This window comes from Pomacea canaliculata, linkage group LG10 (genome assembly GCF_003073045.1).
Source record: "Pomacea canaliculata isolate SZHN2017 linkage group LG10, ASM307304v1, whole genome shotgun sequence".
NCBI lineage: Eukaryota > Metazoa > Mollusca > Gastropoda > Architaenioglossa > Ampullariidae > Pomacea > Pomacea canaliculata.
This window is the reverse complement of record NC_037599.1, coordinates 23,211,164-23,237,988: the sequence shown is the minus strand read 5'-3', so window position 1 is coordinate 23,237,988 and position 26,825 is coordinate 23,211,164. Positions and strand designations below refer to the sequence as shown.

At 46.9% G+C, this 26,825-nt stretch overlaps 1 protein-coding gene across 5 annotated transcripts in view; it reads right to left on the bottom strand.

The window, feature by feature from the left end:
• LOC112573313 (interleukin-6 receptor subunit beta-like) overlaps window positions 1–26,825 on the bottom strand; it is an 82,551-nt gene that overhangs the window by 49,681 nt on the left and 6,045 nt on the right. Inside the window, exon 1 of one of the 5 annotated variants that reach the window (XM_025253544.1) lies at window positions 24,010–24,844. The exons of 1 other annotated variant lie outside the window; for it this stretch is intronic. The gene's annotated coding sequence lies outside the window, so the exon portion shown is untranslated. Of the gene's footprint in view, window positions 1–8,251; window positions 8,672–17,978; window positions 18,378–24,009; window positions 24,845–26,825 lie in introns of those variants that run through there. 3 more of the 5 variants (XM_025253550.1, XM_025253546.1, XM_025253548.1) reach the window with 3 other exon arrangements.

The following is a 26,825-nucleotide window of genomic DNA, read 5'->3' as shown; positions in this document are numbered from 1 at the left end:
TGAAAAGCTCTCTGATGTTGCGATTATCATTTCAATCAGCCTCGCAAGACATCAAGAACTGTGAGCTGAGCAATGCCCTCCTCTCTCCTCCTCTTAAATTACAGACTCCCGCCATGCCGAGAGCTAATGATCTCCGGAGCTTTTATTCCCAGAAATTCTTTAACGAGCTGATGAAAGAACACGAGACAAAACCGCACCACATCAGGCGACTGCTATTAAGATTTTTTCCATCCTTTATCTGTGAGAGAGAGAAAGAAAGAGAGAAAAAGAGAGACGAGAGAAAGAGATAAACCCTCGTATCTTTGAAGAACACCCATAAAAACATGCTCCAACAAATTAATTCATCAAAAAAATGAAGAAAAAATGGGAGGTATACAAAGTAAGCCTTACAAGGTCCACGGTACATGAGGATGGCTCCAAGCACAATCAGAAAGGTTAAGGGTCAATACCCAGCCACCGGCCTCACATCAGTCAACCCACGTTGTAGGAGATCAAGGGCAACGACTCTTAGCCTCCACAAATCGAAAACTGACTTCCTGTCAGCTTTATTAATGACCGAAATTAGCCGGGAGTAAGATGTGGCTGGGAGCAGATCGACTCTCATCGTGTAGCTGTCTCCTACATGCTTTGTTTTTACTCCTCCGACATTCCGCATCGACTGACGGGAAGTTGTTATCAAACAATGTCATCGGCTACAAACACACAGAGAGAAAGACAGAAAAAACACAGCATCTCAGATAGAAAAAATAACTAAGGGAGAAATCGGGCTTTTTCAAATCTGGTCGTCCGTTACACCAGTAGTCCTGTGGTCGATGAAAAAAAAAATGGAGCCGAGTTCTAAGCATCGAGTGCTGTCAAGGAGATGGCTCACCGTGCCTAGGGCTATATATACCTACAGCTGTACCAAACCCTCGTTATCTCATAAAACGGGTACCCATTTCTCTGGCTGGGTAGGGGGACCACACTAACTACAGGGCTGAGGAGACCGCAAGTCGATATAAGAACATCGACGAGGTGATCCAGTCTCTCAGGGGAGGCAATGCGTCCTGTGGTGGAGCTCTTACGTGAGTTCATTAACCTCCAGCCTCAGGCCCGCAGCTTGCTCTCCTCAGAGTTGTCATCCCCTTCAAATCTTGCTGCAAGGTTCTGACAGCTACAACAATATGAGGTCCGCGCACTTCACAATTTGAACAAAAATACAAATTAACTGCCAAGCGAAATATCTTGCAATTATTTTTTCCTGAGTTTTGAAACAAGACTTAATTTTGAGAGACGTCCATCTTTTTTTCCCCATAGTCTGTATGGGTGCACAGTGTATCTCTGTTTTACCATCGTTGTACAATCATACTAAGGGGATGTGGAAAGCTCAGCAGTAAAGCACGTGCTACTGATGCAATATTGTAACGCCCTCGTCTGGTCTTGGATGCGACAACTGACCTCCGAAAGCTTTTCCCCAAGTGCTTCCGTTTCTTCCCCTTCATCGTCTCTCATTCACGCCCATGTAAATCGCCTTTAGGTTGAAGCACTCAGCTCTCCACAACAATTTTAAAGATATGTTGCAATGCAGAACTATTTTCCAAAAGACTGGACTGAAATTAACCAAAATCTGAGTGAACCCCACCGCATCTCGAAAATAAAACCCATGAACACCATCTTGTCTATGTTCTCCTCCTACACCCTTCCCATCAAGCAGTCCTGCCAGCACACAGCGTGTTGTTAATCCCACTTCACAATGTGGCCAGTCACTGGGCGTTACTGTAATGCTCTCGTCCTCTTGTTTATGTGCACGGCAGAGCTCCACAAACATTTTTTGAGAGTTTCATGCAATATCAGCATTCTTCAACGTCGACCTCCCCTATTTCCCCATTTCCTAACCCAGGATGAATTTGTTTTTCAATTTTAGTATGTGTGAGGCATTTTGGAACAATCAGCCAAGTAGACTTTCGTGTGGCTTTCGGTTAACATTTAAAAATGGTGTTCGGAGTGTTATCGCAATGCGGATTGTGATGAAAACCATCCACCCGCTTGATTTGATGTTTACAAAGACGGTATTGCACGCGAGACATCGCACTAGAAGGTGTGACTAATGGTCATGGTCAAAGAAACCATCATTTGAACAAGTGCACAGACACACAGACACACCTTTACAGACACACACACTAAGGCAGGCGTACGCGCACGCGCACTCACGTGATGGCGCGAGCAGCAAGCACATTGAGCGTGCTTTTTTGTCTGGCCAAGAACTGCCATCGCTGAGGAAACTCTAGAGAGATTGCCCTCTAATCACCTCCTGCTGGCGACGACACAACAAGTCACTTTCAGTTGGCCTTATCCGCAGAGTGGCCTCCCTTGGGAAGGTTCTTCATCATGTGGACTCCGTCTCCCAGGTCACGTACAGTGAACCCCACGAAATACTTTGCAACATTGTTTTGTTACTTTTTCTTCTCGACAAACTGTAAGACACTCGAAAACTATGGTTTACTTTCTTGTTGATCAGCTGTGGGGGTCGAGATGACACCTAAAAATAGACTTTCCCTCCCAAATTGTGATCGCAAACGACTTTTATTTGTTAATATTTCCACCTTAGCACTACTTAAAGATCTGCGTGGCTACCACGAATCCACAAAACAAAATAAATATACTTTTCGTGCTTCCATAACAGATTATCTTGAAAATTTCTTTTCCATACCATGTGTCTTAGAATAAACAAACTATTGAAACCTGTATCTTTCAAGTCAATAAACAGCATCCCTAACTAGTCTGTGAAATACTAAATGTGTTTTGGCAATAAGCAAGCTGTTTGTAGGTGAGGTACAGCCGTCAGCAAATGCTGCTTTGTATCTTTCCCCATATTGCAATCGTCCTTAGATCACCCACCCTTCATTCAATCCAACCCTCTCCTGGGACGGATCCGTTACCTTGCCAGGGAGGATGGGTTCCAAATATCTGGCGCGGGAGTTTTCTCAAAGGCAAAGCAGCTTGTGAGCATGTAGGGTGCAGGCAGGTGCATGAAAAGCCCTGCAAAGTTTTCCCTCTCTCCTTTTGTCTGGTAAGGGGTGGAGGAACGTGCGCAGGCAATTAAAGAGTGAAGAGAGTCGAGAGAAAAAAGGCTTACGAACTCGTGAGATCCTCGGCAGTTTTATGGGTATTTAGATAAATGGGTTCTGTTCATCGATAATAGAGGGACCACAAGCACCCTGAACACAGCCCCCGACCAGCCCTTTCTGCCAAGAATTTGCATATTTCACGCTGGCGTCACTTAACTGCCTGCGCGTGCACCACGGGTGTGTGCGCTGGCACTGTCACAGCACGTGCAACTGTGCCAAAGTCATCGACCGAACAAAAACCAAAAACAACAAGAAAAAAACTTCCAGCTGACAGCTTACCGATCTTCTGCTGCACAAAAACAGAAAAAAATGGCTGAGCACCCTCGCTGGAGGCAAAAGGATGTTCACTGGCGCTGAGACAAACGGAATATGAATTTGCCTCCATCTTTGTTGTCCTAGTAAACAAAGGTCAGGGTCGCTAAGACGGATAAGCAAATGAATCCTTGGTTTCCTAGCTGTCTTTTTCTAGCCATTGTCCTGTTCTGTGAAACAAGCCTCACATCGGTCAGCTACCGGGCTTCCAAGTTGCTATAAATAGCTGTCAAGGAACGATAGTCCCCACATTGAGAATACGGAATTCCCCCTAGACACACACACTCCCCCAGTTTCTCCCCCACCGACACCTAGTAACTGAGCCTGTCACATTGTGTAAACAGTTATTCACATACCAGTCCTGACAGACAGGAAGGGGGACAACAGTCGCCATTGATACTCAACGGATGAAGACATTTTTCTTTTTCTTGTCTTGAACAGCTGAAACTTGTTTTATGAGATTATAAAGTATGTGGAATTTATTCTCTTTGCATTAAACATATTTAAATTGGAATTAACTAACTGCCTGGCTTCCGTTTCGAGTTTGTCACCTGCGTCCTGAAAAAACTTCAAAGCAAATGCACCGACAAGCGACAGTCCGCACTGTGTTGCTCCGCAGAAGAAAAACATTCAAGACCACTTCACCTTATTATCCTGTCTGCTACAACTTAGTATCTGAACGGGTGGCATTCTGAATACAAGTATTATCAGCTAAGACAATTTTCTAGAAGTTTGAGAACATCTTTTATGTTCTATATAAAACAGATTTTATGTTCTTGCTGTGAGTGAAATGGTCCAATCGCACGGAAGTTCTCACTGGCAATGCAGCGCGTGCTCATCAGAACACATGGAAACGCCCAGAAATATTTCTAAAGTGTTATTTAAAGATGTGAAATTTGGTTCTTTTGACTAGGCGGCTTCTTTTTTCTGTTTCTTTGCTTCTTGATTGCTCCTAACAGCGGCTAACAACGGCTTCCTTTCAAAGACGACTGTCCACAGTTAATGATTGGATACAATCATGAGCATTCAGAGGACAGGACAGATGGCGATGGTTGCATTGGTGGGTAGTGTGTTCGTGCGTGTGTACTCTCACATACACTAAGAGAGAGACTCGAACATTAACAGAAAGGCAAGGATGTATGAAAGGACACGTGAAAGTCTGACTCCTGGTTCCCCTGCCACTTCCCACCACCAGCATGAGCCCTCGACTGTATGCAGTTTTCACACACGGTATGCAGGAATGTTTCCACCCGACTTACGGCCGAATTCTCCAACGACCAATCGACATTGACCCAGCCCCCGTCCCTTACATCGCCCTAAAAAGGAAAAAAAAAAGGAGAACATGAGCGTTATGAAGGGAAGGGGGATAAGGTATGGCCTCTCCATTCCACTTGCCCTTCTTAACTGCTGAAAGTGATCCTCACATGTACCTCCGGCCTTGCATGGCGACAAAATTAAGGAGGTGCTCGAACGGCAATACAATCTTTATCTGCATGATTCACTTTTGCTAGCTCGGAATGTACAGGAGCGCGCGCACGTGTGAGTTTGTCCGTTTATATGGATACTACAAAGGGTTTTCATTCGGTGCTACACGATACATTACGATGGCTCCAAAAATATCCGAACGAACCCCAAGAAATTAATAACAGCACCAAGGGAGACAAGCTAAACCGGAAATGTCAGAACATCATTTTCCCAAACTGACCCGGCAAATGCCCAAAACCGAACTTCGACCAAACCCCCAACCCCAGTCCCACCTCCTACCCCTCCTCCTCTGCCTATTATTCTTGCGAGGGTTTTGTCCCCCTACCCCCCTCCTCCTCGCTTGGAGCAAGGCAAGTTCTTTCATCGTCCCATCAAAAACGACTGGCCCACCCCCGGAGAGATCACACTCAGGCGTGATAAAAGGAGAAAGTGCTGGAGACTGGCTGTCTTTGGCGTCCCTCACTTGACCAATGAATGAAGTCGACCCGCGAGTTCTAAATCAGCCCCGCGTGATCAGGGGATCAATACCGGCAGCCATCTCTCCACTGCAGGCACGCCGCCGGCCCAGCAATGGGGGTCACTTCAATTAGCTTTCATCCACGCCTCTATGACTGTGCGCCAATAAAGAAGGCGGTAGCAGTGATGAAGGCCACTACACACCCCGCCAAAGGCGAGCGGTCCTATAAGCTACCTTTGGTGGTTTGTCTTTTGCCGAGACGAGCTCTCGCTGCTCTACCACAAAGGCTGTGGTTTATGACCCTCGTCGATATTACGTCACGAGCCGGGGGCGATTTCCCGTCGTCCTCAGCGGCGGACCCGTTTGGCGGTATGCTTGGCAACCAGCTTGGGTTTCCTTTCTTATCGATAACGAGCCAGACTAATGTTGCACTCAGCGGCGAGCGAAACAGCCAGCGGTAAATTCACTGAATGATGACAGTTATTAATGTCGACAGTTTTCGACAAGAAACATCGAGAAGTGAAGTATGATTGTAAGGATCAGGTTCCACGGAGAAGCTGCGAGTGTTGTCGGAGCTGCAGGTGCAACAACAATCCAGCTTTCTCTCCCCCACAACATGCAGGTCAAAGGTCCGGAAGAACAGTGAGCTATGTCCAAATCTGCATAAAAATATTGCCCATAATTTTTCATCTGTAAGTGCAAGCACACCGGGGAGGCAGCTACCCACCCTCGCCACTCCCAGCCCGAGGCTCCTCACGCGATCGAAGCCGGAGGACATCGTTCGTGCTATGTCTGCGCATGCCCGCAGCTCTGACCCTCGACCACCGAGAGACAGTTTAGGGAACACGACTGTAGACATAACAAACATGAAAGTGTGGTCCTGGCACCACTAGTGGGGGATCGAGTACTGCTCGTCTGAATACTTTCAACACGACAGTTGACAGGAATTCTGTAAAACTTTCTTTAAAATAACTTGAATTCGCCCTCAAGCCGTTTGTGATCATCTCTTTTTCTGTACTTAAACTATATATTAATTTTAATTTCATCACCAATATTTCTAAATAAATCACGAGCATACAGTAAGGAGAAACCAAGTTCCTTTTGACTAATATATTAAAAAGAAATATTTAATAGCCGTTCACATTTTTGAGTATTCTTTCTGTATGATTGCCCACAGAACTTGGCTTCAAATTTTTAAAACTTTTAATGATGCGATGCACAAGTTATTCTGAAGTCTCTTGATTTATGAGAAATTCTGCCTCACAGCTTGTTGCTGACAATCAGTTGTAGCTGCCGAGATGTCCATGCACTTTGAGGATTTTGTATCGAATATTTGGATTTTTATGGTGAATTTCAATCTCGCTGTTAGCAGAACTCGATTCCCAGCGAAAGGCGGTGAACACAGATTGTTTATGTCCATCATGTTAAGGTGACAACACAGGAGGGACATCGATCTGATTGTATTGTCCTCCTCAGTATGTCTTGCTTTGTAATATCACAACATGGCTGTCGTGAGATAGATAGCAACAGAGCTTCCGAGTCGAGTGGAAGGGGATACCACAGTCCGTTAGTCAGGAGACCTATGGCGATCGCAGTGCCACCTGGACACAGGCAGTGAATAGAAAGCCTGACTTGTGGCGCTTTGTTCGTCAGTTGTATTACATGAGGGATGGGGGAAAGGGGTTGTGGTGGTGAGTAACCACTTGTCCAATAGGTGGTCGCTAGGTAGCGACTGGACGTGGCTAGGTAACAAGGTTGGCTAGGTAAGAGAATGGTTGTAAGCGAGTGTGGAGTATGCTTGGCCAGTTGTGAGAGATGGTGACCCCGAGGACGAGGTTTTAACATCATGACGATCGAGAAATCGGCGTCCAGCACTTGGTATCGCGTGTGACAGGTTGTAAACGAGTGATCAGGGTGGTTGAATCATGTCCTCTGCTGACAGTTAGTCTTGGAATCGTGACTAATTGCAGCACAACCTTACTCACGTGCTCAGACCGGCAGAGAGCTCAACGCTTCGTGACACCAGTAGGTGTCTGGTGTAAACAGCAGATTGTCCAGGCTGGTAGATGAGTATCGGGCCCTCATTAGGCGCTGCTAAGCTGTAGACAGCAGTCCGGCCTCGAGGGACGAGGGAGACACGAGGTGACGCAAGGGACGTGTCACGTGTCTCGTGGGACGGCAGCTACGAATCATCAGATTCTATACCTCAAGAAACATCAGAGGGCCCTCGACGAAAGTGCGATGAACGAGTGTAGCGTGTTGTGTGAGGTCATTAAGGTAACTAGACCGTTACTTGGATTAGAGATAAGGAATTGTAAGCGGGAGCACTAAAAGACTAGTTTAAAAACTTAAATTGCTTTATCAGTAACTTGTATAAATGTCTCTATTTAATAATAATTTCTTTATCACACTGGGTGTAATGCTTTGAGTTAATTATTGATGTACGCTGGAGGCTGGGACTCGGCTTGTATTATCTTTACTAGTAGTTTAGTGTAAGTGTTTGGCGTACACGCACGTGCCGGCGCGGGTGGCGGAGGCATCGAGGGTGTAATCAGCCCCGAGGGCAGCGGCTCGATTACAGCATCTCTGTCCATCTCGCATACTCAGTCCCTGAGGTTCACAACAATGACCACGGACCTCGTGATGATACAGATGGTATATCCTATAGTGTGCATTGTATTCTCTTCTGTGCACAGTGTGCTGTCTACAATGACCAAGGTGCAGTCAAGCATGCACGCCTGTGCCATGAGACACTTGGAATAATGACTATGAGTATAGACTAGCCGGCATAGCAAAGTAATTCATTCTACAGCAATACTATTCCAAACAACAATGAAAATTCGTTGAAACCAAATTATGTGTCGATATGGTGAGTAGTAGTCGCACTCACCTTCATCGCCACTGGTGCCAGACTCACTCAGGTGTCAAGTCCATGAAGGTTCTGGGATCGCAGACCACGAAGACAGGCTCCTCCTGCTAGATTCTTCCGCCTCCATTCTGGAGCAGTGCGCCCTCCCATTCACACCTTCGCTCGCCACGCCAGCAATGTGCTCCACGCATGGCCAGCCAATCCCACAGAAATTCGATCAAACGATGGCAAATTGGCCCACCACGTGCGCAGGCGTACAACTCTAGAATTACAAGTTCTCGCCGGTTCTGGCGAGCAAGTTTGTACTTTCACGTATTTCAGAATCGCCGGAAAAAAGTAAAACGTGATGATCTTTGACCTCTCCAAGCAGTTCTACTGTTGAAATGCTATAAAAGCGAGCGACACTGTCACATTCTTTGAGCCAAGAAGTCTCATCTTTGTTTCAAGCCACTCGGTGTTTCTCCTGTCTAAACCTGCAAATGATACTCTACAGCTAGCGACCCCTGGGATCGAGTTTCCGTGCTCTCAAAAAGGCGGAGGGGAAGAGCTTACAGTGTGGTTGGCGGAGGAGGAACATGCAATGCGATCACTCCGCGGCCTCCAGCAGCTTAGCGAAGACATGCGCGCGCAGCAGGTGTCCGGCGTTAGTCTCGGCGTCCAACAACGAGTGTCGAGGACGGGGGTGTAGGGGGGTGGGGCGGTTCTGCATCGTGCAGCATGTGAATGACAAGTGCATTCTCCTTGCAGGTGAAGCGGGAAAAATGGAGGATGATTGAGGGCTTTAGAAGTAGCAGTTTACATAACATGGACTGGCAGTGTATTTCATACCTATCTTGCACGCCATATTTTTTGCCTCGCACGTGATGCACGCACGTGCATTTCCTGCGCTTCTAAATCTCAGAGATGCAGACCCTACCTTCATACACTCAATGATTAGTCGCGGACTCTGTAATCTAGGCCCAGGTGTGCAGTGTTCAACTGGCCACAATTGGAGGGCTTAACGTGTCGTGGCATCCAGCAAAAATACTGACATCTTAGCTTCCAGCTAAACTTAGCCATCTCGCAAGAACCAACGGTGCTCTATGCATCCGGCCCTTGACCTGTGTGACGTCACTAAAACGCAGGTGTGTTCAGGCTACACCTGTAACAATCACGCAGTGCGAGATAGGTGGCGGGAGGAAAGGTGAGGACGGGACTATATTAAAAGGCGGAGGAAGATTTTCAACCTTGCACGACTAAATGAGAGAAGCCTGCTGGTGATGACCAACATGTAGATGACCGTTAAAAAAACACCGTCCTAAAAATGCTGAATTGTTTTGGGAAAGCTGACCTAACATGCGAATGTACCATCTGGTGTCGCTTTTAGAATGAATTTCTAGAATGTCTACAAAAATTCTTATAAATCGCTTTTGATGCTGGAGAATAGCTCTGTATAAATGCGCGCTGGAACTCTTTAACTGCACATGCTGACCCCACCACGTGACTCCTGCGCAGCTGAATGTCACCGTTGATCCACGCCCCCGGGCTCAGTCCTGTGTTCCCATTCATCGGTTATAGCAGAGCAATGCCAATCTATCAAAAACCTTTTCAAACTCTCAACATCGTTAAACAGAAGACCGAATAAGGGAAAGAATTTATTTGAAATTTAAATTGTTCCCTTGTTATTGCTAGATCACGATTATTAATTTTATGGAGGGGTTTCTCTCTCTCTCTCCTGCTGTCCTCAGAGGATATCCCACTGATGTTGAAAGACCGGTTGGCGGGAACCAGTCTGACAAGAAAACAGCAGGAGAGGTGTAGCAGGCTGAGCGGACAAACTACACCAGCGATCAGCGAACCAGCCTGATGCCATGTAAACCATTAGACAAAAGTTTTCCTTCAGCAAAGAGAAGTAGCCGATACAAAAGTTTAAAAAATGTCCATCTCGCTGCTGTCGGAGAAATCGACCATCGCTGATCGAACACACGCAACATACACTCATCCTGTTCTTTCACTCACCCAACCGCCATGGACGACAGCTTCCATGCTCCCCACACCCACACACACTCCATCTCCCAGCATCCTCTCCTCCCCAAACACACAATCCGCCCTAGTTCTTTGAAGTATTGCTAAAGCTGGAAGATTTTTTCCTCCTAATCCAGCTCCATGGAAACCACCAAAAATGGCGGTCGTCCGTCATCTTCTGTCTCATTGCCAACAGAAGTTGTGGAGCCCAAGATACGCTTGACAACGCCACACTGGCGGAATGGCAACCTCCATCGTCGCCCCTGCAGCGGCCGCCCTGAGGATGCATGGGATGGGAGGAGAGCAGCAGGGTAATGGCTTGGCCTTTTCTCCCGGACAAGAAAAGAAAACACACTGCACTCAGCGTGGAACGAACAGACCGAGCCACGAAGCACGTTGTGTTCATCACATGGTCTCGAGGGGGAGATCACGTGACAGCTTACTATCTCGCTGTATAACAGAGCTTATATCGTTTATATCGTTCTCTGTGGTAAGCAAATATTTTCTGCAAAAGCCAGTCTCCATCTTATTGTTTATTCCGAAAAACAACGTGTTGAGTATAAATAAGAACAAGTCTTCCATTTTTAAAGAAAAAAAATCCTTAATCTTTGCTTTCGTTTATATCTTCTTTCAAAAATATCTTCTGAACATTCGTTATGAATAACAGCAGAAACAGTGAATGAAAAGTCAGAAGTATGAAAGGAAGTATGCGTGGTTTGAGGGAGACACAAAGAGAATAGCTGCTGTCATAAAAAATGTCATATCCAGATCACGTGATCACCAATATTGCCTACACCTCCCACTGACCTCATGGCACAAAGACAAACGGGTTTAAACATTCTTTTTAAAAACTACTGAAAGTGATTTATTCTCTAACCAAAAACAAAACCCCAAGCGAATAAAATGCTGATATCTGGTTTGACTGGTTTGAAGGAGATGGGCCTGTCTAATTTTTCCGAGAATTTCCGATTATTTATTCAATATAAGGATTTGCACCACGAGAAAAAAGTCCCTGTCATTTGCAATGCTATTACACACGGTAACTGCGGTGAAATGGGATCTTTGTTTACTGTAGCTGTTCTTTTGAAAAATTACAGGGCGTCAATTTGAATTGGAAATTTTTCCGTTAAGCAGAGGACGCGTCAAAGAAACGGCCGCTGACACAGCGACACTGAACTCAGGGACTCAACTTCGCCCTCGCCAATGATCTGTGACACTCGGCCCGCAACTACCGCTGGCGGAACGGAACCAAGAAAATGCTGTGCGAATCCCAGTTAATTAGGAAAGTTTCAACAAAAACTGTTTTAAAGAAATATTTCACGTTTCTTTTTCGCTGCTCATGTAAATGAGCTGTCAACATTCCCAGAAGAGAAGAAAATGTAAAGAAAAAGCTGTTAACAGCCATTGGTCCAACGAATGCTGCTGTTAAAATGTTGGTGTCAGTGCATCCTGAAATCTGTGTTGTTTTCATTTCAGTGACGTGTAAGATAATCCAGTAAAAGCAACAACAAAAAAGTGTTGGAAAATAGATATTTTTGGTTAACAAATTTCCTGTTTGAAAACCTTTCTGTTAATGAATTATTCCTTCTTTTCTTTCTTCTCTTTCGGTTCTGGAAAATAATTGATGTGGATATAATATTCACTGCTGGTTAGGGCTGTGAGCTAGTTGGTTGCCGCCATTACAAGCAGCTTTTCTCATTCTCTTTTTCTCTCCCCTATTTTTTTTTCTCTAAGCCTCCTCCATGTGAGGCAAGCTGCGCTCATTGGCCAGAGTGCAGATGCCAGCGCCCCCACGGTTTTAAGCTCGGGCAAGACGGAATGGTTGTTTATGATTCAAAGACCATCGATTATCAGTGTTGTTGCTATCAAGACACGAGCGTGGATTTGTAAGACCTCAAATGCGAAAAACATCCCATCGTCCCGGGTACACTACCCGCCTTGTATCCATAAACAAGATGTTTGAATATCACGTGACCCAGCTTTACGCATCCCATACCTTAATTACCTTTTTTTCAAATCACGAGACAAATTACTGACATCCAGCCGTAATGAACATTACGCAAAGAAGTAAAAAATATATATTTAAAAATAATAAATGTTGCTTTGAAATAAACTCATTTTCGAGCAAAATTATGGAGGATGCTTTGGCAACAGACAGCAAGACGAGGATGTTAACACTCCCCCCCTCCATACTGTGGTCTACTGTGGTGCAGAAGGCGGCAGTGTCCAACCTGAAGCCGACTGGGGGACCCTGGAGGAGCGGGTGCAATAACAAAGTGCTGCTATCTGGCGGCCACGACCAGTTCACGGCGAGGGTGAAGTGGAGTGGCGCTCGATGATACGGGCAATCACACCAGTCGCGTGCCATAAATAAGTCCAACTTCCTGCACGAAGCCCATTCGTCACACGGACTATTGCTCAGCAACAATCTACCCCACCTCTCTCTCACACACACACATATGAACATATCACAAAGACAGAAAAAAAGAAGGTAAGGAGTTAATTGCTAGACCATTGAAAACTTGTTGTTTGATCCCCTGCGCCATTACAAGCAATCACAGACTACACTGTGCCAGACCTGTGTGCCGGCAGGAAGCAGTGGTGGATAAATACTGCCGACTGAAGCAATTCGCTGTGGTCCTCTGCAAGAACTAACCCAATATCACAGGAAAAAATAAGGTCGGGTACGAACCTTCGACCCCTTACAGGACATGACGAGGGTCGGGTACCACACGCCTCGCACTGACTTGTCCCCACGCCCTCCTTCTCTTGGTCTGCCTGTCCATGCCCTGTAGTCCTCTTCCCTACTCTCTCAATCCTGCTGTCAGAGGCTGGGGTGTGTGGAGAGAATACCCGAGCTAGCGGCGGTGATAATCGACCCGGAGGTCAAAGGTGCTGGCCACCATCTGTCAATGCCTGACACCTGGTTCGGACCAGCAGGCGACGACGAGGCTCCATGTCCACCATCGTCTGCACCAGCGACCTGCCGACATTGGACGTTACCGTCGTCGTCTGCGCGAGGTGAGCACCATGGAGTGTCAGCCAGCGCGTGCAGTGAGCGAGAGATCAGTCTGGCAACGAACTCTGTGCGACCTATTGCATACGTGAGCGACCATTTTACATCTTTAATTGACTCTATAGCCTCCACCTACCCACCCACCCCAGGAACCCTTGACAGCGACCGATAACGTGACACTTGCACATGCGCAGTCAATGCCATCTTTCTACAGCTTTACCTTCACCACACCGAGGTAACGACCCTTCTGTAATTTCTTGCACGTGCGCCCTCTCCTGCCTCTCAACCTCATCTTGAATCATTTATGAGCACTACAACTGTGTAAAAAAATGTCTTCACATTCATTTTCCTTACAGCTCCATATGCTTTCTATTATCATAATAATAATAATGCTTATACATGGTAAAAGATTTGCTTTATTGCTCACCCGCCTCAGAAAACCGAGAGTGAGAAAAGGAAGCAATAACACGAACGGCCATTGAAGAAAAATGAATAATTTTTTTTTTCATAAAAAGAACTATTTATAGATCTTCCATAAAATGAAAAGCCCCCTTTTCAAAACTTGTATGATCCAGCGGATTCAAGCACACCTTTCTTTTCTACCTTTCACATCACATTTCCGTTGTGAATATTTTAACAGCCTTAAAAGCGGGTGGTTTCCATGGAAAATGCTGGAATCTATCGTCCGCCCGGATATGAAGCAAAATCGATCAGCGGGCGATTGGTGTGTTTGCATCCTTGATGATAACATCGTAGTTTCCTTTTTAAATCGTGATTTTCGCGGCACCTGGCGGCGGAAGTCGCTTTGTGATCTCTGTGATTTATTAACCTTCTGTCAGAGTTCACAACTTTACTAGACAAGGGCTAAATACAGAAACTCGCCATACTTAACATTTTCATGGCTAAACACCATAGAATACTACAGTCGCAACAACATTCACAAGAACATAATTTGTAATATATATCTGGAACTAAGTTTTAATCGTTCTTAACCCACAAATAAACATCTGACTATGTTTTTATAACTGTCGTGTAAGAACCTCGCCAAACTTAACGTTCGTTAATATTTGTCCAGTTAAGACTTTACCAATTTCTTTCAAACGACTTCCAAATCTTGAAATAACAATAATTCAGTAATTTGCCTCCCACACGAAGGTCCTTTGCTTCCATTTACGATGTATACCAACAGATGCTAAGGTCACACCTATGGTCCTCAAGAATTAAAGGAAAACTTTTGTTTGCATCAGAGGTATACCATAGTTCTTGGTGTGTTCATCTACACGTGGCGCATCTAACACTTGTTTCCCACATCATGGGAAACTAACTGCGTGTTCAGCGATGTTAATTTGACGACTGCTCGACGAAAATGGTTTTGTTTCTTACACTGCACGAGCGACACCGAGGGCGGGACGAGCGGCGTCAGTGCTCGCTCCACCGCAGCCCTGTGTTTATCGAGTCACTGCTGACATTTTTAAAGACATTCTTCTCAACTGGAAAAATGAGATCACAGGCGACATTTTTCACAGGCGCACCAGTGTAATTTTGTAACGCAAAATAAATGTTTGTTCACCGTTTCGACCCGTGATTTGTTTTCAAGATTTATGTTCTTGTACCCGCTGAGGCTCTCGTTATCGACAGTTGTTAGGAGTCTTACTGTTAGAGGAATGTGTGTGCACGAGAAAATGCGAGAGAAAGCGGGAACTGAACGCGAATAGAGGAGACAGTACAAAGATGTGTTTAATGTTTCCTGGAACTCCTACAGCATCAATATGGCAGTCAGCACGAGACATGAAACTTTAATCACTCGTCCGGCGCCATTATTATAAAAGTCTGACAGCTACACAATACAGTGTATATCTACATGCATGTATCGACACAGCCAACATCTTTTACTAATTATCACTACATCTATATGCGCATATAGATATACAAATATATTCTATAAGAAGTTTTACTCTCAGAATCCATAAAACATTTTTAACTCCGAGCACGAGACCTTCCTACACCACAGTGTTGCACAACAACAACAACAACAATCACGACAGGTGATAATTTCACGTGCATTTACAGTGTGTCTGCAAAGAAAGGGGAAAATAAATAAAACAACAAAAAGAAAATCAAGAAAACAGAAATCGTTTACCGCCAAGTGACAGGCCAGACGGGACAAGACTGTCAACCATCTGCTAACTAATGGCCGACAGCACGACCCGTGACTCACGGAACACGCATGCGCGTGCCTGCGCACCGCCGCCAAACGCGAGAGGTTGCCGTTGACAATGACGGCGAGCATGGCGGTGGCAGCATCCGTGGCGACAATAACACAAAAAAAAACAACAACAACAAAACCATGCACACACCAGCGCTGGGGACCTAACTGACAGCTCCATTATTCATGATGTGAGGAGGACGCAGGCACGGAGGGAACGTGCCAGGGATACTGCAGGAGCGGAGGAGCAGCCAGCGGAAGAGGTCGTGAAGGGATGCAACTCTGTACCAGTGTACTTGAAAGCTGCACGTGCTAATTACGTTTTGCAAATGGAGTTCCAAACAGTGAATGCTCCACAGAAGATCCGAGAACTTTTTCTCCTCCCTATTTTTTTTATAATCTAATGCCGATGCCAAAGAGTTTTGTCACATCCTGGCTGGAGGCTCTTTCACGCCCTGTACGCTCAACAAGCGCAGCGCGAGGAGCGAGTTCGATATGTGGTCACGTGATGTGATGTCACCAACATCGGTTCCCGAGTGCTGGACGATCTATCACTTAAAAAGCAGCCTGTGTGTAAATGTCACTTGAAAGATCTTCGTTTCCGCGGTAGTTCAGGAAACGCTTGGGCCATAATGAATTTACGAGAACGTTTCTCCTCTTTCAGCGTTCAGGTACACTTTATAAAAAAACTTTTAAAAAGTCAGCGCAAGTACGCATGTGCAAGCTCAAAACCAAAAAAACTAGGCGGGCACGAGTTTTCCCGACAGCGCCCTCCAGACGCTCTCCAGCGACGACGAACCATCATCGTTGTCAGAGAAGCATCATCAAGGGTCGCTCGACATTAAAAGACAGACGTGAAGATTTTAAAGTGGGTTCTAGAACTGCCATCCGCTTCTTCTGCTGTCTCTCGTGAACCCTCGTTAAGACTGGAGAACCACGCAGCAGTTGCGTTCAGCCTCAAAACATAAAGCATCTGAAAAAAATGTAGTCTGGAAGCGAAACCATGGAAAATTTTTTGTCGATGTAGTTTTGTTACAGTCATTACCATTGGTAGTCGTGGATGATGATGATGATGATGATGAAAAATGGAAAATTAAGCTTTCTCTGACGCGATAAACCGTGTCACGCTTGGGTGCGGTTGCCGTACAGTCAGCACGCGTGAGTAAGCATGCGCGAGGTGAGAGGGCAGGGAGCCCCCACTTTCCGCTGCATGCTAGCGCCCGCCAGATGCCGACGAGATTCTGGCGAGGGGTGAGGGGGAGAGAGGAAGGGAGGGAAGCTGTGCAGCATTACCCAACTGTTGACGCGGTCGCCAATTTTGCTAAGCCGTCCACGAGATGAAAACGTGGAGATTCTGAGAAATCTGCAGCCCCGCTCTTTAACGGGTGGAGCTGTTATTTCAAAAATAACTTGAAAGCTTGCAGCACGGAGCCGCGATGGAGTGTGGTCAGCCGACGAGGAACAATCAACAGGCGCCGAGGCTGCACGTGGAAGGCATTGAAAGAATATACATCACCGTGTCAAAGCCATGAAGTGTTATTTTATTAATGCACAACACACGCTCTGATGCCACAAAACAGGAGAAGGAAGCAAAGATGGAAGGGATGGAACTTTTTTTTCCCTCCCTTCAATGTCTCGCAATTCCAGGACAACGGAAATGAGAACGCGCCGAGTGTTTCGCCGAGGAAGGAGGCGAGTGGAGGAAAGCGGTGCGCTGGAATCTCTTGATTAAAAATATAAATGAAGGATTAGGAAGGAAGCGCCTCCACTTAAGTGACAGATTCCATCACTTCCATCCTGCAGGGAAGCCTGTGAATTCGGATCCGCGGAAGGATTTGCTAGGGGCTCGGGACAATGTGATTCACCAAAGTAGTTCCCAGCACTCGGGACCAAGTGGAGTTGTCTCGCCACTGCCGCCCCTCCCTCATGCTTATCACCTGTTCTTGGTAGAGGGAACCGATGTAATCTTATTTCCTTTCGGTTTTTCCCCCTGGAGATAGGGTTGAAGCCTTATACCCTCCACTGATTTCATTACAGGGAACACCAGGACCGGACTAAGCTCTCCTAATATTTACATAAGGCTACAGCCTGGAAGAAAACCGAGCTCCGCCATGATTTTCTCTCGCGCGCCACTTCCTTTTAATACTGGCAACTTCCGGCTTTCAAAGTTCAGACTGCGCGTGGCCCAAGGCAAAGAAAGAAATAATAATCTGAGTGGGGAAAGTCTGGGGAATATATCCCAGGACGAGTGATTGCTACTAAAGACAATAACCTGGTTGAGTATAGACAATAAAAGATATTAAATTTTAGGTCAAGCTACAGGCATCACTCGACAAGGTTTTATAGACTGCACGTGCAATACTGACAGACAGACAAACAATATTGATACACAGGACAAGAATGCGACAGTCGAGTATCAAAGTAGAAGCCGTGCAGGGAGGGAGGAGGGAATGGATACATAACGAAACTAGGCGTGCCGGCAGCGGAAGCTTGAAAACATGACTGTAACACTGAACCCTCACCACTCCCGAGGCCGCCCTCCGTCTCCAGGGTAACCGCAGGCGCGAGACAGAACACGCCCGCCCACCAGCAGCAGAAAGTAGCGATGGCGGCGACAGTAGATTGGCATCCTAGACTTGACCACGCACACAGACACACAAACACGTCCATCGACAAATGTCATCACGACAACGGTTAGCCAGTGGATGCTGCGGTGGTGAACTCTGGGATAGGCAGCAGGCAGGCAGGCTTACAGCTCACTGGACACCACAGTCCGCTGCTTCTCCGTCAACATGACAGCCGAGCTCTGTTCGGGTTTCCTCCGCTCGCGTTTCCGCTATCCTCGCCCCCAAACCCTCCCTCAAGTCTTTTGCTCCTCGCCAAAGCTCAGCTTCCTGTAATCCTCCCGCTGGCTTGAAAACTCGGTTCCAGCCAAAAGCGTTCGCTCGCACGAGCCCGCCATCAGTGCCGGCCGCGGAAACACCCGACATCTGCTCGAGCCTGAGGGCTGCGCATGCGCGTTGCAGTTCATCCCTCGACACGAACTTCGCTTTGTCCGTAATGACGAAACAACGGAGACTTAAGCATTATTAATCACATCTGCTCAGATGGCATCGATGACATCACTCCAGTCCTCGGTTCTCCCCCTTCCCCTCCCCACCGTGCGATAACTGGTCTTTTCCGAGACGTTAGGACTGATTGTGGAAATGTTTCGCGAGCTGTGACGGGTCGAAGTTAATGCACGTGCGCCCAGCCATTGTATACGCCGTTAGGGTGTAAACCCGGAGGAATAAATCAAGGTCGCCTGTCAGGCCATTCGGAGGGCCCGACGCCGTGCCGAGAATCAAGCGGTTGATAGATGGAGTCTGAGGGCTTGAAAATCAGACTTTGATAACTACACGGAAAGCAGCATGCCTTGATTATGACTCGATCCGCTCGGACAGCGATAATCACGTGAACATTCCTCCTGGATGTGTGGCTAGCCTCCCATTCACACTTTATTTTCAACTGGTGCTTCGCTGGCACACACTTTTGTGTCTAGTGAACCACTTTAAAACTTTTTATACCACGATACACAAGAATTTTATAGCTGTGGGGTCATGTAGCCCTCTTGGCAAAATCAGAACAAAGCACAGGGCGACTGAACTTCACCTGGAGCATTTCTCAACCCAGTCCAAAAACAGTCAAACCGGACAAATACAGACCAACGTTTGGCAAAATTATTGCATGACTATTACCTAAAAACTTTGCCAAACTATGTCAAACATCTGTCCATGTGTTCGATTAAGAAGTGTTTGAATTCATCAGTTTCCGTTAAACCTGACGAGGCTCGGGCGAACGACCGCCGCCGACACCATCAGAAGAGGTCGCCACAGATATAAAAGAACAATGTGCCCAACGGTTTGTCGTCACAATGGTCATCAGATCCCAGCCTCAACACTTGATCACATGGGAAGCCAGGATGTGACTTCTCTTCCAGCACGAGGCCTCCTCAAGCAGCTGTGGGAAGTTGCCGAGCGTGTCGCCGAGAGGCACAGTAAACAAGCCGTCGATGCTTATTTCGCTCCTAAAAAGCCTCTGCTAAGCTCGGCTGTTGGTTTTTACTGTTATTGCTATTTCCCCCCAGAGACTTCTCTGGAATCTTCTGCGCACTAAAGGTTTATACACTTATATTGATTATCGGCACGTGAGCTGGGAGCTCAGGAGGCGTACAAAGGGGATGTCGGAATGCGACGACCTTTTCCAACCCAAACTGTCATGTATACAAAATGCTGGGAGCTGTACAGCCTGACTTTTTCCGCGAACTGCTGTACAGCTCTCACGACAAACCGCCTCAAGCTCTGTTTTGCCGGCTACAACTAGTTTTTTCGCATGGAGTTCTGCCATTGGCCTGTTTGGCGCCGCTTAACACACAAGAAAAAAGTCAAAATTAAGGCATATACCGAAGAAAAAAGTTTCCGATAGAAATCAACTCTACAGCCCTCTCATACTAAAGTTCGTTTTACCCACTATACTATAGCATCTTGCCATATCAGTCGCAAATATGTGTATGTATTTTGTTTGTGACTTTAAAAAATATAAAATGGTCTGCGCATGCGTGCTTCGTGGATAAATTATAGTCGCTGGCTAAATTGTTGCTGGCTTCCAATGTCGCCTTTTGTTTCTCCAGTCTTTAGAAGTCGTCCGTGTGAATAAAACATTTAGGGTTGGTAACGAGTGTTTGTGCCTGGACGGAAAGCGGAAAACAAAATCTCGATACACGATCGCCTCGTTTTCAGTTTTGTTCGCTTGTCGCTTAACTCGCCGGGCAAGTCGATACTGTGGTAATGTCAGCAACTCTCAAACATAAGGCTGCACTGTGAAGGGTGGGTGAGAAGTGGGCCATGACCGGGTCAAAAAAGTGCAAAACACGACCCGACTGTCGCTTTGTCCTTGCACGTGATCAACTGGCACGTGCATCGGTGTGAGATGGTCCGAGGTGCCGAGACAGGTAAGTGGCGGCGAAGTTCAAACACACCACCTTGAATCGCTAGCGGCCATCAGAAATTCATCTCGAGCCACCACCGAGCTCGCGAGAGGCCGTGTGGACTTGTTGTGCAAGTGAACACAGCTCTCGGCCAGAGAATGTGTCAATGTTTGCTCCACACCCGGCAGCCATTAATTTCGGAGAAGAAACTTCAACCCATGGCATGTCGCATCAAATCTCCGAAGCATTCGTGTAAGAAAATATAATGAAAGCATCCTCCGTTATGAAACGATGTCACGAGAGAAATGTTTACACCAACTACAGGTGTTAATCATGTTATATCACTTCTCACAGCGAAAAGCTTTTGTGACCCTTCGTGGGTCATCATCAGATATTCCGCAAAGGTCAGTACAAAGTGAACCCTGCTCACCATTTCTTTGTTATTCAGAATATGAGTGGGTACAACTTACTTTTATAGTACAAGTTCACTTTTGGGGGATCAGGGGAGGGAGGTGGGGTAGAAAGAAATGGTGAGATGAGGAGCAACTGTGGAGGAACAAATATATGCAGCACTGGATGTTGCATTAACAGAAGCACAGAAACAAAATGAATAAGATTATTTCTCATTCCCCTGGCGAGTGAAAATATGGGTGAGTCAGAGTGAGAACCGATTTATCATCGGAGGAGAGAATGGGATGTGCAGATCGACCGCAAATCCATCACTGAAGCTGAGGTCCGCCATGGAATCATCTGTGATGATCCGCGCCCGCGACAAGTTGATAAGATGCAAAAATATGAAACACTCCTGACTGCGATGATTTCCATCTTGAAACATCTATCTTGTAATTAAAACATTGCTTCTTCGTGGATTGTCCTGTCTTTTGTAACATAAACACGACAACATTTCAATCATCCACCGTGTGTTGATACGAGTAGCATCGTTCATGTCAGACCTGACAATAAAATTATCATCGCCGACATTGTTGTGCACCTCGGTGTACATACAGCAATGCTCAATATTATCCTTTCGTGGATTTTGAAGTATGAGCAAATGAAAATATATAGAAAAATTATAGAAAACAGTCTGTTTCACTTGGTAAGCAGTCTTGGTCATATGTCATAAGGTCACGTGACAGACAACGAGACTTCGTCGAAGCAAAGGAAAGAACTCCTGTGTAATTTCTCTCATTAAACTCAACATGCTACAAAACATTCAATTTTTCCACATGAACAGACGCGAGAATAGACGAGATTCAACCTGATCCTACTCTTAACGAGATTATAAACAGTTTTATTTTGCCTTAACAATCCCGTTTAACTCCTCCATCAGGAGTACTCAAACTACTAAATAGTAACGATTATTCGATTATTATTAATGTACCGGGGACCGGGTACCCGGAGACCCCCACCCCACGACACCCAGCCCTGGTGACAGGTGTCACCAACAGAGCGTGTCCCGTCGTGACCCAGTACTAACACTGTGCACGCGCTGGTCGCGTTCAGTAGGCAAGTGACACTCGAGGGTCAGACGAGGGCTACGTCAGATCGATTTCACTACGTCAAGATGGCGGCATGACGTAGGGGTGAGGGTGTGGGTGGGGGACAAGGAGAGGGAGGGAAATGGAAGAATGAATGGAAATGATGGGTGGAGGGAGGAGGAATTTAGTTCAGAGACACGCACGCTATAAAGTCCCGCGACTAATTAACAGCAGCCTGCCCACTTCAGTCGTTTTGTCGCCGGCCGGCGTAGCCGTGACAGGTCGCGAAGGGTCAGCGCTCCATCACTGTCACGTGTCGCTTACCTCGCGTGCGTCCAGCGTCAGCCATCACGCCGCAGCGCCGCCGCCGTAACCCCATCCTCCACACTCCCCCTACCACCACCACCACCACCACCACCACCACCACCTCAATCCTTGTCCCCGACATTTGTGGCAGCTATTTTATTATTTTTTACGACGAGTTTTTGAATGAAAGAGCCGATGACATCCTCGCGTTCACTGTACAGCTCGCGCTCGCACGCACACCCGAAAGGTCGACGAGGGTCAGAGAAGGCAACACGCGCGTCCGCCGCTGGTGCTAAAAGCATCCGAGGCTAATAGCATCACAGATGACGGGAAATGAAAGTTTGATAATAAGACACGCACGCACATACACACACGCAAGGCCACGCCTACATGTTTGCTCACACACTCACACGTACAAACACACGTACACGCAAAGGACATTCTCTATCTGCACACGACACACTCACTCACACGTGAACACAACGCACGCACGCGCGCTCACGCGATCGTGCAAATGCAGATTATTGATACACATTAAACCCTCGCAGGCAAGGTAATGTCCGAGGGGAATTCAGCAGACATCACACGGAGCAAAAACACATACTGAAAGAATAAAATACCTGATGAAAGATTAATGCGCTCGATTTTCTTTCTCCAAAAAGGCTTGAGACGGAGGTAGACACACCAAGGAACATACAAAATGTGTGAGAGAGAGAGAAGGGGGGTTCATTTCCACAACAAAGCCCCCTCGGTCATGTAACTCGCGAGAGGAGGGTCGAAGCCGGCCTTTTGTATCATTATCACGAGGCTGCCGGCTTTCCGCCGTGGGGTGTGTAGCTTGTGTTGTTTACTTTTCTGTGGCCATTGTACTGCATCCTGGCCTGACTACAGCGACTCAGCGCGCGCCAGCTGGAACCCTGTCTACCCAGGGTTTCTACAGGGACCGCAACACCCTGGCGGGTACCGGCATGCAGCATGCAGAGTGACGCACGGCATGCACCACGGCAGCTGCAACCACAACAGCTTCATGGGAAAAATCAGTTGGTTGATGTCCAGTAAGTTCTCAAGAAACCGAGCATCAGCTATTGAGACAATTTAATTCCACTTTTTTTAATTTGCGTGGGGATGTATTTCGTCCTATCGCGCTGAGCTGGAGTAAACAACACAAGACAACAAGAAAACAAAAACAGAAGTGAGTGTGTATGTCATCGGGTTCAACCCCCGGATCACGTGTCGCAGTCGTTGTGACTGCTGTATATCGAGTGCGCATGACAGCGGGGCAAGAAGGGGATTGGCGACAGGACCGGAGAAGGACAGAAAGAAAAATCGGTCAATAAATCAATCGTCTGCCAGATACTGGGGTAAGCTTTTGATCTGCACCAGCGCCATCTAACCCACTCGCTCTTGACTTAAAAACTCGTAAACACTCGATATAAAAAAATTCTAATTAAACTGATGAAAACAAACTGTCACACATGGCAGAACAAAGAGACGGGAAGGTGGGAGAGGGGTGGATGATGCGAGAGACAAACCTTCTCCATCGTTATCACTTTCATCAGGTTGATACAGAGGTCTAAAAATAGCCATGAAAACACCACACGACTGCAATTAATTTTACAGTTGGAAATCCTCAACTTCTGATTCACCCCGGGTAGTCATGACGCATCCAAGTTTTTCATTGAATGAGTTGCAACACAAGAATAGGAAACTAACTTGTATTTATCCAGTAAGCCCGGATGGTCAGTTACTTTGACAGTAAATACAAACAGTAAACAATTCTACGGTTGTATTCGGAAAACTTACCTTTGTCTCGATCTCTTGTTCTCGGGTGAAACTATGCAGAACACGCCAGGTGAGGCAAACACACCTATCAACACCCGGATCACAAAGTAGTCTCACTGTCTTCGTCCGGCAAGGTAAACCCCACTCAACAGCCCGTACCCCGGGTATGTGTATCTGACGATCCCCAGGGTGTCCCTCACATTCTTTGTCTCCTCCGGACAACGCGCGGGTGGAAAGTTCTTGATAACAGAGACGGTTAACTTCTGTCACCACAGCTCTGTCCAGTCATCTGCGACCTGTACAGGAATGGTGGGTGACTGTCACGTTCACGAGATAAGAGTATTGCCCTCTTGACTTTCTGGTACTTTCCACGCGGTTGTGCAGTTGCTGGTGTTGTCAGCGCCGGCTGAGATGTCGTCTGCTGTGTCTGTCGTGACTAACAGGTCGCACAGCACATGTACGACAGCTGGCGGTTGAGTTTTTTCTTGTTTTTTTTTTTTTAAAGTCCCCCGTCAACGGTGTCCCCTGCTGAAAGGAGCAGCAGCAGTTCTTGGCCGCGGGTGAGGCAGTCGTTGGCTGGCTGCTGCTCTCCCTCCCGCCTGCGTGTCTGAGGCTTGCGCGGGGCTACAGTGTGTGCCACGCGCCTGTATGCCAGACGGTGGTGGAGACCTGACAGGATGAGAGCACCTCCTCTCTGTCTTCACCAACACCTCCTCCAGACATTGCCGCAGTGTGACAGCGACAACAGCATGCTGCTGGCAACACCACCACCAGTCGGCACGGCGGCGCCTTCTACCCACAAAGCCATGGTGCTGCTGCTGCTGTAGCCTCGCGTGTGTGGCGCTGGCAGCAACACCACCGGCACCGCTCGCCATGCCTCAGACCTATGTGTGTGCGCGACCATGCTTGTATGTGTGTTGATATATATATACACACAGTATGTCTATATATATATACAGTGTGCGTGATGTAGTTGAATATGATTGTCATGATGACAGGAAGTGGGGAACGCGCACGTGCCAAGTCTTGACTACTAACCTCAAGACCCCTTTCCCCCTTTCATCCCCTAGAAAAAAAGGAAAACTCGTTTATAATCAGTATGATCAGTGTAAATGTGCGCGTGCACGTTCAGCTGGGCGTGGCCTGTGCCGGCATGCAGCTCTATTAACTTGCAGTTCTCGCGATGTGCGAGATGAGAGCCTCGGGCGCGATTCCTGCTCTAGGGGGCGCTCTGAACTGCGCATGTAATACACAGCTTTATCCTCTTAATTGCTGTTTCCATCTTTTTTTCTCCTACACTCCCCACTTTCCTCATTTTCCCCTTTAATATTGCTTCAGAGAGAAGTAATCGTATCGCCTTGATCCGTCTGTACCCGGAAGTTAGAAAATCTGGGTAATGTATAGTCTTACATCCATCATGCCCTATTGGTGATTTGAGTGCAAGAATAATGACTGGGCAATTGAGTGTAAGAATAATGTGCTGAATCATCAGGATAATAACATACCAACAGACACAGGCAGTTTAAAATGACACTTGTCAAATCCACCAATAGGTTGGTAGCCGACATCTTTAAAGAACAATGACCACCCGAAAAGAAGACCCAGACGGGTGTGGGTGAAAAAGCCATATCTCAGACAAGTGGATCAGAAAAAGAGCAACAAGGCATCTGCAAGCTGCTCGGAGGTCTCGCCCAGTTGCACAGCACTTCACAGCCTCCCAGACGCCCACTACCCAGCAGGCTCTGGGGTCGATATCGGGCTCCCGGTCCTCCCGTCAGACAGGCCGCGCTCTGGGAGACCAAGGGTGACGACTCTAGCTCAAGACTGCTTTCTGTGCCTCCGTCCTTTGAAGAATCGCTTCCTGTCGGCTTCATCAACGGCCCGCACCTTAGACCACGTGCGAAGACTGGTGGCGACCTGCGCGTGCACCGTGGCGGGGGCGTCGCGTGCTGGCGTGGACTTCGCGCGGAGCACCTGTCGTCAACCATCGAGCGGTGTCGGTCATCAAACATCGCCATGCATGTCTGGCTTCGAACATCGTCCAGTCCCTCTTTCCTGTGTGTCTCTGTCTCTGTACTCAAACATCCTGTGTGTCTCAGTCTCTGTGTGTCTGACCACAGACAGAACGGAAGTCCGCTGTCATGGAGACCGACTCAGAAGTATTGTACTTGTAAAGGATGGAAGCTGCTGGAAATTACTCTGACCGGCCTCGTACTGTATATCGTTAACCTATAGCTGGATGGCTAACGCCTGGTGGTCACCTGACATGTCTGTACTTTATTTTTGTGACTGCCAGACGGTCTGCCGACTTGTCATCGGCGACATCATCATCCCGTTGTTTGCGAACCCTGACATCGCTAAAGCCCTTCATGTCACTCGGCAAAGACACCCCGAATAACAACGAGTTGCTAGTCTTTGACCAAAACAAAGATAACTGGATCGAGATATAAAAAGAAGTTCAATCTCCCACGTCTAGTGACCCTTTGTGTAGTAAACTGTAGGTGGTTCACCATGTCAAAAAAGTGGAATGCCAAAAATAAACTTTTTCCGCAACCCACTGCCACAAATAATTCCTGTGTTACATATATTTACACACACGAGTGTCCAATATTATTATCTCAAAAACAGATGAGCCTACAGTACGTCGGGTTTTTTTTTGTTTTTTTTTTTTTTTTGGATATCATGAAGAAGCAGGTCACAAGTTTTAGGAAAGTTCTGGAACTCTCCTGTGGAGGGTGTTAAAATAAGCGTGAGAGTGCCGGTGAACTTTCTGGTGGGAACGGTCCAAATTAGCCCGTGTAATGCTTACAAGGCAGACGAGGAGGGAGATAATTTAA